This window comes from Kogia breviceps, chromosome 15 (genome assembly GCF_026419965.1).
Source record: "Kogia breviceps isolate mKogBre1 chromosome 15, mKogBre1 haplotype 1, whole genome shotgun sequence".
Classification (NCBI taxonomy): domain Eukaryota; kingdom Metazoa; phylum Chordata; class Mammalia; order Artiodactyla; family Physeteridae; genus Kogia; species Kogia breviceps.
The window spans coordinates 55,837,698-55,851,745 of record NC_081324.1 but is presented as its reverse complement, the minus strand read 5'-3'; the positions used below and the strand labels follow the sequence as shown (position 1 = coordinate 55,851,745).

Here is a 14,048-nt window from a genome sequence, read left to right as displayed (position 1 = left end):
CTATGTATAGAAAATCAGTCTACTGTTGATAGCACAGAGGACAGTGTATATGTGTATATACATATATGTATATGTATTATCTTATTTTTATGGAATAACTGCCCCTAGAATACTTGGTAATATACATTAATCATTATTTATTAATACATTTGTTATTTATAATTAGTAAAAATATATATGTATATATACTCAGAGTAGTATTATCTATAAATACATTGTCTTACTTTTTCGGAACATCCGTGCAATCTTGTTTGCTGCCTTCATGAAGGATATGTTCCCCTATAGCATAGTTGTTCAGAGTTCAGTTCTAGAGTCTGACTGCCTAGGTTTGAATCCTGGCTTTCCTGATTATTAGCTGTGTGACTGTAGGCAAGTTAACTAACTTCTCTGGACCTCTCTTGCCTCACTAAAAATTGGAATGACAATAATAGTTAATGATTAAGTTGTATAATCCATGATAAGTTCGTGGAACCGTGTATGTCACATCGTATGCACTCGATAAACAACGATGGCTGTAGTAAAAAATAACAGTTGTCCTGCTAGGAATAAAGGAGGTGAGAACAATTCTCCAGCTAGGAAAGGTCTTTAATTTACACACGTGGTATAGGAAGAACACAGGGGTGGACATATGTTTGGTTTCCATCACTGCTGTGTCCTCAGTGGAGAATGTAGTACAGGGACCACGACTGGGGGCTGACTAACCCACCTCTCCACGTGCTGGGTTCTCTGTGTGGGAACTTTGTCAGTTTCCATTACTTGTTCAAGCAAGGATTCATTTCAGTCCCAAGTCCAAGGACTCACTGCTCTGTTTCCTGCCATGGCACGTCCTGACTTTCCTGGATGCATTGAAGTGCTTTTGAAGATCACATTCTATTACCACACGTTACAAAGAATTCTGGTTTTGATCCTGGGAGTGGGCCATACTGCATTGCTTGGCCCAGAAATCAAGGATTTCAGTGTGAGGTTTGGAGTAAGAGCCTGTGGCTTTGCAAACAAGGCGGCCTGGCTCTTAGCCCAGAGCAGGCCTTCAGCAGGACTTCATGCCAAGTTACCATTTCTCTTGCTCTATGCCTTTTTTTTTTTTCCCAGCAAATACTTATTAAGCACCTATTGCCTGAAAGACACTATCATAAGAGCTGTGAGAGATACAAAAAAAAAAAATCATCGTGAACCTATCTCATTAGTCTAATCGATTTAAAAGACAAGTCTAGGGGATTTCCCTGGTGGTCCAGTGGTAAAGAATCCGCCTTACAATGCAGGGGACACAGGTTTGATCCCTGGTCGGGAAACTAAGATCCCACCTGCCGTGGGGCGACTAAGCCCACGAGCCACAACTACTGAGCTCGGGCACCTCAACAAGAGCCCACGTGCCACCCACTACAGAGCCCACGTGTTCTGGAACCTATGCACCACAACTAGAGAGAAGTCCGAGCGCCATAGCAAAAGATCCCGCATACTGCAACAAAGATCCCGCGTGCCACAACTAAGACCTGATGCAGCCAAAAATAAATAAAATAAATAAATTATTTTTAAAAAAGCAAGTCTATGAATAGCAATAGTGAGCGTCAGTCAAATGATATATTGTATTTCTTATATTCATCAAACTGATGTTTTACCATTATGTGCATCTGAGATTTAAGAGGCTTCCTGCCTGGGTCTCTATGGTAGATACTATATGCCAAGCTGGCTCTACAGGCATCACATCTGTGGGCAGATTTTAAGCAAAGGGGCCGCTTTACAAAATTCTATACAAAATTCTAGTCCTGTGACAGCCCATGACCTTGTGCTGTCTTCACAAAGCAGCACATTCAGGCTCTTCCTTGCTTTTGTACAGGATCCTCTGGCCACAGCCGAGAGCACTCAGGCCATGGGGGCACTTTTCTATTCGAAACCAATGGGTGTAGAAAGCTCTATCAGGAAACCGAAGGTTAGTTTTTTTGAGTTCTGTGGCCTTATCATGGAAAATGGTCAGATAAAATAGATTAAACAAAATGAGACTTATTATACAACCATCGAGGCCCATCTAATATCCACTTTGATACCATAAACAGATATGACAACTTTAGGACCTTGGTGAACTTTATGCTACAAACAGGCTCATTTAGAGCTGTTCTCCAGATAAAATAGGACTCAGAGACTGATGGTATCAAGGACTGATGGAATCAAATGTTTCTGTTAAAAACAGCAAATATACACCACCTCGGGGGCTTAATATTATTCTTTAAATGTTCCTACTCTTAAAAACGTAAGATTAACAGACGAGTCATTGTGATCTTTATAAAGTATAAAATTATTCCATTAACAAGATGACATTCAAAGCAGTGAAATACACATTAATGTAACTGAAAGAAGAATATGAAAGTATGAGATCAGGAGATGAAAGAAAAAAAAAAAAGCTGCCCAGAAGAAAAACAAACAAAAAACCTAGAATTGATAGTGAAATACCAGTTGATTTATGAATGGAAAATATTAAAGTGCTAGCATGATGGAAGGGTCACGTGGCAGGCTTTCTACCTACCATATTTGGAATTGGTCCTTACCAAAACTCTATTATATTAATATATTTTTGAAAGAACTAGAAAACATTTTTAAAAGCGTCATCAAAATCACAGATACAGGAAAGTGGCCCCGGAAGCAAAGTGTGGCTACCTCTACCCAATAAGCTGAGCATATTTCTACAGGCAGACAAGAGGAAAGACTTAGACAGAGACCTTTCTAGAATCTGCAGTTCATTCATTTTATTTTACCAAAGCGTGGCACTTAAAATTAGGAAGTGAAATCCCTTGATTAGCCTTTGCCTCTTTCTTGCTTCTTAACTATCCCTACAAATATCCGTAAACGTATACACGCAAAATTACAAAACAATAATAATAAAGACAGGGTACCCCAGCTGCCCATTAGGTAATCAGGCTCATTCTGAGGTCCTTTGTCTGACAGTCCCGTTTTGTTCTTAGAGAAAGATCAGTTTCCTTAGAAAGACATAGGAACTGGTTTAAGATGTGTAAAACTATAATTTTTTCAAAATTCTACTGAGCCAAGTACTGTGGAGCTACAGGGTTAGAGATGGTCAAGACAGGGGGTTTGACGTCTTGAGAAGACAGAAATCCATAATCACAGTGCAGGGATGAGAGGTGTGTGAGGCATCTTCTAAGGGCTAAGAGTTCACAGGGACAGTGTGGATAATTCAGGAAGTTTTCACAGGAGAGGTGATAGCAGACAGGACATGTGAAAGGTGAGTAGGAGTTTGCCAGAAGGAACAGGGTGTGTCAAGGCAAAGAGCAGGAAATATGTCAATTATACTTGAAAAAGCAGCCAGTGCTGTACAGGGAGAGAATAGGAAGAAGCAGAAGAGAAAGGGTTAAGTTATAAGAATCCCAACAAGGGGTTTGGGCATCATCCTTTAGGAAGGGAGGAGCCACTGAAGATTTTTCAGGCAGGGAATACAGTGATCAAGTTTGCTTCTTCAAAAGATAACTCAGAGGACAGTGTAGGTTTTAACTGGAGACAGAGAATCCTGTAATTATTAGGGAAGGGCTGTCAAGACCAAGGCAATCCATGAGATGGAGGAGATTGGATTCATGGAATTGATGACTATGGAAACATACCTATGAGGAAGGGGAATGTGGGGTTACAAATTGGATTTGCCAATTTCTTTATTTCTGAACATTAGAATCAAATGTAAGGGGGTTCCATTAAGCAAAAAGAGTTGGAGTGCACATAAGATTGTTGTTAACAAACAGCCAACTGCAAGATGAAGTTCTTAATCTGGGTCAATGAATGAACTTTAGAGAGTCCCTACAACCATCTGAAATTAAAATCACACTTTGTACATGTGTGCATATATGAATTATTTCTGGAGGGAAGTGTCTATAGCTTTCAACAGATAGTCTAAGGAGTCAATGACCCAAGATGTAAAAGAACCTCTTCATTGCAAAATTTGTAGAATTGCAATTTCAATGAAGTTTTAGAAAACAGGGTTGAATACAGTTATGGATTGTGTTTCTAAACTTTTTAAAAAATCCATACCCCCTTTTGATATCCTGTAGGTATATATATACAGTCACCCCTGGCGTAAACAACCTCCTTCCACTCTGAAAGGCTGATAGATTCTCCTAAGGGAAATATGCAAAGCATCCCCCTTCCCTGCCTTACCCCTGTCTTCCCCCTGCTCCACCACCCAAATCACGCTGAGAGTCCTTCACAGTAGGACCCTCTGGCCAAAAAGATATGGTTAGGTTTTACTTTCTGTCACTGTAATATACAAACCAACAGATATTTCATTTTCCAAATTTAAAATTATGTTCTGATAGGGTTTCGCTTCTAGTAATATGACAAGATATATACACACATATGCACACACACACACACACATATATATAAGCATACATATATATTCTTAAAAACATCAGAGATCTAATGAGTTAGTGAGGAGTTATTGGAAAGCAGAAAGTGAAAGAGGTAACCAAAACAGTAAAGGTGCTCCTGCCCTGAGGGCATTTGCTGAATCAGGTTGATCATAAATTCAGGTTCTGATGGTCCCCTATAGTAGGAAGAAGCAGACAGACATTAAAGTCCAGAGCCTGCTCAAGGAGAAATCTAACAGGAAAACCCTATCCCATACAACATGCACCCCAAAAGCTTATACCCTATAGGTAAGGATGAATCAGAATGTAACCATCTCCACATGAGACACTTCCCAACCCCAGCTCCAAATGAAACAAAATACACATGCACAAAAAACTCCTGTGGGGGTACCAAGGCAAGGGATTATCCATTCATGAGAAGCTGTAACCATATATATTCTTCTTTCATGCCCTTGGCCCAAATTCACATCAACTGAGAGGTTCAAACGCCCTCAATCCATGAATAGTTCAAATGATAATCCTCTACAGAAAAAGGAATATTTTCCTAGGCCACAAATAGCTTTCCAAAATAATTCTCCAAGGAAAGTGATCTGTTCACTGTCAAAAATAACCAAACGGGGCTTCCCTGGTGGTGCAGTGCTTAAGAATCCGCCTGCCAATGAAGGGGACACGGGTTCGATCCCTGGTCTGGGAAGATCCCACATGCCGCGGAGCAACTAAGCCCGTGCGCCAAAACTACTGCGGCTGCACTCTAGAGCCCACGAGCCACAACTACTGAGCCCATGAGCCACAACTGCCGAAGCCCGCACACCTAGAGCCCGTGCTCCACAGCAAGAGAAGCCACCACAGTGAGAAGCCCACGCACTGCAATGAAGAGTAGCCCCCGCTCGCCACAACTAGAGAAAGCTTGCATGCAGCAACGAAGACCCAACACAGCCAAAAATAAAAACAAACAAATAAATAAATTTATTTTTTTTAATTGACTTTAAAAATAACCAAGCACGCAAGGAAACAGGGCATCATGAGCAAGAAGAGAACAGACCCTCTGAGGATTAAGATGTTAGATTATTAGAATTGTTACAATACAGATATACATGCCATATGTAAAAAAATAAAAGATAAGCTTTAGAAGATCTGTGGGGAAAAAAAGCTATTTGTAAATGACTAGGAGATTCGAAAAAGTGTTACTTCTGTGACGGGCAGAGCTTTATAACGTGGAAAAGACGTACAGGGGGTGTGAACTGGGTGCTTCTGGGGTGCTGACAGCATTCTACACCTTGGCCTAGATGGTTGTTACAGGATGTTCATTTTGTAATTATTCTTTTTTTTTTGCGGTATACGGGCCTCTCACTGTTGTGGCCTCTCCCGCCGCGGAGCAGAGGCTCCGGACGTGCAGGCTCAGCGGCCATGGCTCACGGGCCCAGCCGCTCCGCGGCACGTGGGATCTTCCCGGACCGGGGCACGAACCCGCGTCCCCTGCATCGGCAGGCGGACTCTCAACCACTGCGCCACCAGGGAAGCCCTGTAATTATTCTTTAAGAATATTATACACACAGAGAGAGAATATTTAACAAAATATTCTATTACAAGGCAAACTATGCTTTTTCAAATTATAAAAACAATCCCCCTCCACATCCCTCTCCCCACCCCTCAGGATTCTGATATGCCCTCCTGTTGGAGAATCAACAGGATGACATTTAGGGCTATAGAGTATAGAGGAAGGACTGTAGAGATAGGGTATGAGGAACCACATGTGCTCCAGAGGCACCTTCTACCCCATGGGTCTGTACTGGAGGGAGGAGCATAAGGGAAGATTGACCAGTGCTTGGTATCTGGTCAGTGTCTTCCCTGAGCTCTGATGCCTTATAACTTCTTTTTTTTTTTTTTTTTTTTTTTTGCGGTACGCGGGCCTCTCACTGCTGTGGCCTCTCCCGTTGCGGAGCACAGGCTCCGAACGCGCAGGCTCAGCGGCCATGGCTCACAGGCCCAGCCGCTCCATGGCACGTGGGATCTTCCCGGACCGGGGCACGAACTCATGTCCCCTGCCGATAGACTCTCAACCACTGCGCCACCAGGGAAGCCCCTTATAACTTCTTTAATCTGTTCTTCTCAAGAGCATATGTAACCTAAAGATTTAGTAATCACACACCAGAAAAATTTGGTTACAAAAAAAAAAATTACTAACACTAATAAAATATTAGGATTATTTTTTTAATTTTTTTTGCGGTATGCAGGCCTCTCCCGTTGCGGAGCACAGGCTCTGGACGCGCAGACTCAGTGGCCATGGCTCACAGGCCCAGCTGCTCCGTGTCATGTGGGATCTTCCCGGACTGGGGCACGAACCCGTGTCCCCTGCATTGGCAGGCGGACTCTCAACCACTGCACCACCAGGGAAGCCCTATTAGGGCTATTTTTATGAGACCATGACATTGTTTCAAAATTAAATGTTTGACAGCTTTCGAAATTGAATTCACATACCATGTCCACCCATTTAAAGTATATAATTAGGGTTTTTTTGTTTTTTTTTTTAGGATATTCACAGAGTTGTGCAACCATCACCCACAATCTAAGTTTGGAACATTTCCATCACCCCAATTAGTCACTCTCCACACTCTGACCCCAAACCTAGGCAAGCACTAACTGACTTTCTGTCCCTCAGAATTAAAATGTACGCTTTTAGTTTAACTGCCTTAAAGCAAACTATTTTCTACTGTGAATGCTTGAAATTGCCCCAAATCTAATCTCCTGAAAAGAATCGCTATTTCAGCCTATGACTGTTTTCTGCTGGGGGCAGTGTTTAAGTGGCGCTACCTTGGGGAACTATGCAGAGGCCGAGCATCTCCAGGGCAACATGCTTGACCTGAAGATGGTCTCTCCTCACCACTGTGACCCAATCACCCTCCAAACACACATGCAACCTCAAACAGGGTGTGATGATCAAAAATGCCAGCACAACTGCATGTAGGTCTTGGCCACCAAAGCTAGTAGGTGGCATGTGCCCAAGTCTTTACATAACCTCTGAATCGTTGTAAGATTTGACTGTCACAAAATCATTAGGCAGGTACTGCAAAGATTTCCGTGAAGGGAGAGGCAAAGCCTGGTAGAAGTCACTGCCAGGAGCCCCGAGGCAGTAGAGGCAGTGGTGTAACCGAGTCAAACTTGGGTCCACTTGGCCGAAGTAAAGCCAGTCTACTGACACCAAGTGGTGGTGAAGGAAAGTACAACATTTATCATAAGGTGCCATACAAGGAGTTTGGGACAGCTAGTACTCAAAAAGCCTGAACTCCCCAGCAAAGCATTTTAAAGGCAAGGTGAGGGAGGGGCATCCCAGCTTATGTACAATTCTCTGATTGGTTGATGGTGAGGTAACAGGATGGCTAACAGTGTCAATCCTGAGGAGCCAGTACGTCTGGGGGCTACATGTGCTCATGGCCATCAAGTAGTTAATTTCTTCCATTTGGTGGCATTTTAGCATCTGTAAAACAACTCAGGAAATGTGCATCAGATACCATTCTCTAGGTACTTCAGAGAGGAGCTACAGCTAAAGATGTGGAGAGGGGTCTGTCCCGGGAAGGCCCCACAGGGTCCTGCTCGGTTCATAGGCTCTGTGAGGCAGGCACCGGGCAGGTTCAAGGGCTCATCACTTTGGTTCTTCCCTTTTGCAGGTTCTCTGAGTGGTGGGTAGACTTTGCTTCTCAGAGCATCTGTGGGGGACCATCTATATGGGACCGTTATGTATTTTGTCTTTTAGGACAGGCAGGAGGGGCATTCAGTGAAATCCACCTGGGTCTTTGTGGTCTATTTCTTGGAGTTTAGATTATTTTGCTCTTGAGGTCCTATCTTAGTCTTATCAGGATGCTCTCACAAAATATCATAGGCTGGAAAGCTTAAACAACAGACATGTGTTTTCTCACAGTTTCGGAGGCTGGAAAGTCCAAGATCAAAATGCCAGCAGGGTAGATGTCTGGAGAAAGCTCCCCTCCTGGATTCTAGACATTGCCTTCTCACCCTGTCCTCACATGGCCTTTCCATGTGAAGAAAGAGAAGGCGACAGAGAGAGGGAGACATCTCCCCGGTACCCTCTCTTCTTATAAGGGCACTAATCCCATCACCAGGGTCCCACCCTCTGGACCTCATCTAAGCCTAATTACCTCCCCATCTCCAAATACCAACACAACAGGGTTGAGCCTTCAACATATGAAGCCTCCGGGGAAGGGGGTGCAGACATTCAGTCTGTAACAGGTTCCCTTAGGTGCATAAGGTAATATTATGACAAATCCCTCCCTTTAAACAGAATAAGATAAAATTTGAATTAAAGGGGGGTGGGGTAGTCTTCCTCTGTTAGTTTCCCCTATTCTTGTAAATAGTCTTTAACGTGACCTGTTTATCATGAACTATTTCTGTGAAGGAAAAATAAACTGGCCCTTCCCTTCTAAGAAAGGTACATCTTAACGTTTGTGGGGTTCAGGTGCTAAGTGAACGGCTGCAAAGTGCCTGCTGCTCAGAGAAACTGACAAGGCAGAAACCAGCCTCCAGCCTCGCCAAGCTGTTTCCTTTGACATTCCAGAGGCCCGCCCAGCCCGTCTGGTTTCCCGGAATGTTGTCCCTAGGTCATCACGGGGTGGCTGAGGAAAAACCCTGCAGCCTCCCTGGTGAGCTGAAATAAGACCTCATTCGCCAACAGGGACAGACACCTTGAGTGGCCCCCACGGAGCCCGACGCAAGCTCGGGGACACAGTCACAGCGGCCAGTCCCCATGTGGCCCAGCGCATGCAGAGTGTCCCAGACCCACTGCCCCAAAGGGACAGTTCACACCCAGGTCACCAAAGCCCACCATCTCACAGAAGAGGTGGACATGACCTGATCGCACAGACGAACATCCGACAGGCTTCGACAGGCTCAGTTTAGGCGGCACGAGAGAGGTGGGTGGAGGTGACTGGGGAGATTCTGGTTCCTCTCAGCACTGGCATTTTATCAATTGCATCTCAAATGCTGTCGCTCACCCGGAAAGGTCCTAAAACACCCCTTGCTTCCGCTTCTGAAGCAGAGGGATGTGGTGGCAGCTGTCTGGGGGAGATGGGGCTGGGCCTGAGGGGTAGGAAGGAAAATTACCAGATGGGACTGGACCAGACGGAGGAAAAGCAGGCAGTGCGGGAAGGCGGGAATATCCCCACTACGTCCAGCCAGCATCCCCCCACTGGAGGCCCAGGGGCTGCGTAGAAAAGCTCCATCAGCTGGGAAGCTAGGAGAAATGCCCTCATTTTATACGGAGGAAGACTTCTCCTTTTCACAGAGCCTTGAAGAAGCTCAAGGAGAGATGTCAGCAGAACTTAAAAGGGACTAGGGCTTCCCTGGTGGCGCAGTGGTTGAGAATCCGCCTGCCGATGCAGGGGACACGGGTTCGTGCCCTGGTCCGGGAAGATCCCACATGCCGCGGAGCAGCTGGGCCCGTGAGCCATGGCCGCTGAGCCTGTGCGTCCGGAGCCTGTGCTCCGCAACGGGAGAGGCCACAACAGTGAGAGGCCCGCATACCGCAAAAAAAAAAAAAGGGACTGAATCCCTTACATAAGTGAACTTGTGTATTGGATCCATTATATACATGAAGCCTGGAAATAGGAGATTAATATCAGGGCTGGCATAAATAATAGCTATTAATTGCAATTAATAACATTAACTACAATTAATTACGATTCACCACAGTAGTATTAAGCATTTACTTTGTTCCAAGTCCTGCACTGGGAACTTTACCTGTGTTATCTCAGTTAACCTCTCAACCACCCTATCAGAGAAGTACTTTCAGCATGCCCACTTTACAGACAAGGACACCAAGACTCGGAGAAATAAAGCTCCCAAGATCACCCAGCTAACAGGAGGCTGACCTAGGACTGAAATCATTGTGTGATTCCATAACTTTAAGCTCTGGCAAGAAGGAATGACCTCACTCATGTTTCTAAAGTGAGTATCTTTCCAACTAGCCAGTTTGGGATTCCCTCAGGCAGGCAAGGAGCTGGGAAAAGAAGAGAGGAGACAGCCACCCCTTAGGCCGCCCCAGGCTGGGACAAATGTACGAGATCTCGCAGGGGCTCTGTAACCACAATCTAGCCTTCTTCCCGGTCTCTTTAGCACAGCACAGGCTATGAAGGGGGTGGGGACCTGTAGCCCCAGGGAGACTGAATTCTAGGGCACCCTTCTCCCACATTTCCCTGCAGAGCCCATCTTTGCAGATTCCAAGCCAAGCAGTGTACACCAAGAAACTAGTTTAACTGTAAATTCGCTAGAAACACACACACATCTGAGGGTCCACGAGTACCCTTCATTCTTGAAGAACCAGCCCAGGTCAGTTATTTTGAAGGTGAACCTTAGTGTGTATCAGAATCACCTGAAGGGCTTTTAAAAACACAGATTGCTGGGCTCCACCCCCAGTGCTTCTGAATCCTGGGTCTGGGTGGAGCCTGAGAACTTGACCCACAAGTTGCCCTGACACTGCTGGTTGGGGGACCACCTTTGAAAACCACCATTTTAACTGAAGGAAGCCTTAGCTTTGTCTGTGACTTCATTTCTGGGCATGTATTTCTGCGTGTTGAAATGTGATAGCAGCTGTTCAAGGACGTTCATCCTTACCACCTGTGTTGATTTCCTATTGCTGCTATAACCTTACCACACACTTAGGAGATTAAAACAACACCAGTCATCTTACAGTTTTGGAAATCAGAAGTCTAAAATGGGTCTGCAAGGGCCGCACTCCATTGTGGAGCCTCCAGGGGAGAATCCGTTTCCTACCTTTTGCAGCTTCTAGAGGACGCCTGCACTTCCTGGCTCATGGCCTCTTCCTCTGTCCTCAAAAACAGCAGCAGGGAGCTTCCCTGGTGGCGCAGTGCTTGAGAATCCGCCTGCCGATGCAGGGGACACGGCTTCGTGCCCCGGTCGGGGAGGATCCCACATGCCGCGCAGCGGCTGGGCCCGGGAGCCATGGCCGCTGAGCCTGCGCGTCCGGAGCCTGTGCTCCGCAACGGGAGAGGCCACAACAGTGAGAGGCCCGCGTACCGCAAAAAAAAAAAAAAAAAAAACAAAACACAGCAGCAGAGTAGCTTCTTCAAACCTCTCCCTCTCTCTCACTCACACACACATACACACACCGCCCTCTGCTTCTAGAGTCACCTCTTCTCTGACTAACCCTCTTAGAAGAATCCTTGTAATTTCATTGGCCCACCCCAGTTGAGCCCACCTAAATAATCCAGAGCAATCTTTCCATTTTAAGACCATTGGGACTTCCCTGGAGGTCCAATGGTTAAGACTCCACACTCCCACTGCAGGGAGCACGGGTTCAATCCCTGGCTGGGAACTAAGATCCCATGTGCCACGTGGCGTGGCCAAAAAAAAAAAAAAAAAAGAAGACTCAACTTAATCACATCTGAAATCCCCCTTTGCGATGGAAGGGAACGTACGCACAGATTTTGAACATCAGGACGTGGGCATCTTTAAGGACCTTCATTCTGTTCACCACCCCAGCCATCCGACAGCTGCTTACCCTTCTATACCACAGTGCCCTTCCCACAAAAGAAAAACCGAAACCTTATCAGGATTTGCATGATGCAATCCCTCCTTCGGACTCTCCTGGTCATGAAGCATCTTGCAGGGAGAGAGGACGGGTAGTGGGGGGAGGAAGGCAGGAGTCCTGAGGGAGGGAGTTAGCCAAGTGCCTCTTAGACCAGGCCCCAAACACACACTGAGTCTCCCCACGCTTGCCAGACTTTCTAGAATCTAGCGCCTTGGTTCCTCTCCCTCTGAGCCAGGAGCCTCCAGACTTCCCCCAGGGCCTCACCCTAGATCAGTGCTCACCCCAGGCTCCGCCACCAGCACTGCCTCCCAAACCTGCCAGCAGGCGCTTGTGAAAGATGCAGAAAGAGGAACTCTACTCTAAAGCCTTCTTGCCTTTTGAGTTTCCGATGATTACCCTCAGAACTTTTCTGGGCTGAAGTCCCAGCCTCCAGGCTGTGAACTTTCTGTTGATGCATTAATTTGCTCCGGCTGCTGTTAACAAACTACCACAGACCGGGTGGCTTAAACAACAGAAATACAGAAACATACTTTCTCACAGCTCTGGGGCCTGGAGGTCAGGTCAAGGTGTGGGCAGGCTGTTTCTCCTGAAGCCTCTCTTGTTGGCTTGCAGACAGCTGTATCCTCTCTGCATCCTCATGTGACCCTTCCTCTGTGAGACACCCCTGGTGTCTCTCTCTCTCTTTTTATAAGGACCCAGTCCTGTTGGATTCCAGCCCACCCTCATTTTAACTTAATCACCTCTTTAAAGACCTTATCTCCAAATAGGGTTGCATCCTGAGGTCCTGAGAGTGAGGGCTTCAACGTTTTAATTTGAGGGAGGACACACTCAGCTCATAATAGTTGGCTGGGATCCTGGGAGACTCATAAAAATCACTTCCATCCTCTCTGTGTTAACAGGTGGGCTAGGTGCAATCAGGGCAGGTATGGGGAGGGGGAGGCCAAGCTGGGACTGTCACAGTGTGCACCTCGACCCAGGTCTGCCTTTTGGTCTTAGGTCAGGGGTGGGAGGAAGGTGGAGGAGGCCAAAGAAGCCCCCGCAGGCTGAGTCTTAGTCTCTATAAGCATGAAGCAGCATTTAAGGCTCACCCTCATGAGAGCCAACTCCCTGCAGAAAGTTTTTTGCTTGATACACAATTTACAGCAAGTCACAGACATTCCACCAAGTCCATACATACCCTGGACCCAGAGAAAATGAGCAGACAGTGAGGGCTTGTGTTTGATGGTCTTTGCAGGGGCTATGTGGTAGAAAATGATTTCATTCTCAAGGCATGGCTCTGAGAAGGAAGTCAGCCAGCAAGTTGAAACAAAGCAAACAGCCTTTTCTTGTTCTTGATTCATGGGTTCCTCTTTCTTCAAAGCCCTTTAGAGGCAGGACACTGAATTGTCATTGTCAGAGTAACTGCTGTTGCAAAGTCCCTCCTGGGACCTTGCATCTGTGACTTATAAGACCTGGGTTCTCTGACATTTTTCCTTGACAAACCTTTGCTGCTTGCTGGTCAGACTCACTACCCAACATGGGCTTAAAATATACATATATAAAATACACACATATATATACTAAGTGAAATCAGCCGGTCACAAACACTGTATGATTCCACTTACAGTATAAGAGGGACCCAGAGTTGTCAAATTCATAGAGACAGAAAGTAGAAGGGTGGTTTCCAGGGGCTGGGGGTGAGGGAGGGGAAGCTCTTGTTTAATGGGTAGAGTTTCAGTTTTGCAAGATGAAAAGGGTCTGGAAATATGTTGCACAACAGTGTGAATGTACTTATTGAACTGTACACTTAAAGATGGTTAACATGGTAAGTTTTATGTTACATATATTTTAGCACCATTTTTTAAAAAGGCTGCTGTAAGCAATCATTTAATAGAATAATTAATGATCATGTAATAGAATGTCAAGCCAACCTAGGTTTGAATCCCATATCTGCCACTCACTAGTTTTGGGACAGTGTTCTAAGTTTTTTGTTTAGTGCCTTAAAACAACAGCAATCGTGTTATTATTTCTGTTTCTATGGGGCAGGAACTTGGGAAGAGCTTCGGCTGGGTAGTTCTGGCTCAGGGTCTCATCCGAGCTTGCAGTTGGGTGGGTGGAGGGCTGGATCACTGGGGACTGCTGAACCT

At 45.7% G+C, this 14,048-nt stretch overlaps 1 protein-coding gene across 14 annotated transcripts in view; it reads left to right on the top strand.

Moving 5' to 3' along the window:
• Positions 1–14,048, top strand: part of DLGAP1 (DLG associated protein 1) — an 858,632-nt gene that overhangs the window by 758,042 nt on the left and 86,542 nt on the right. The window lies entirely within an intron of this gene.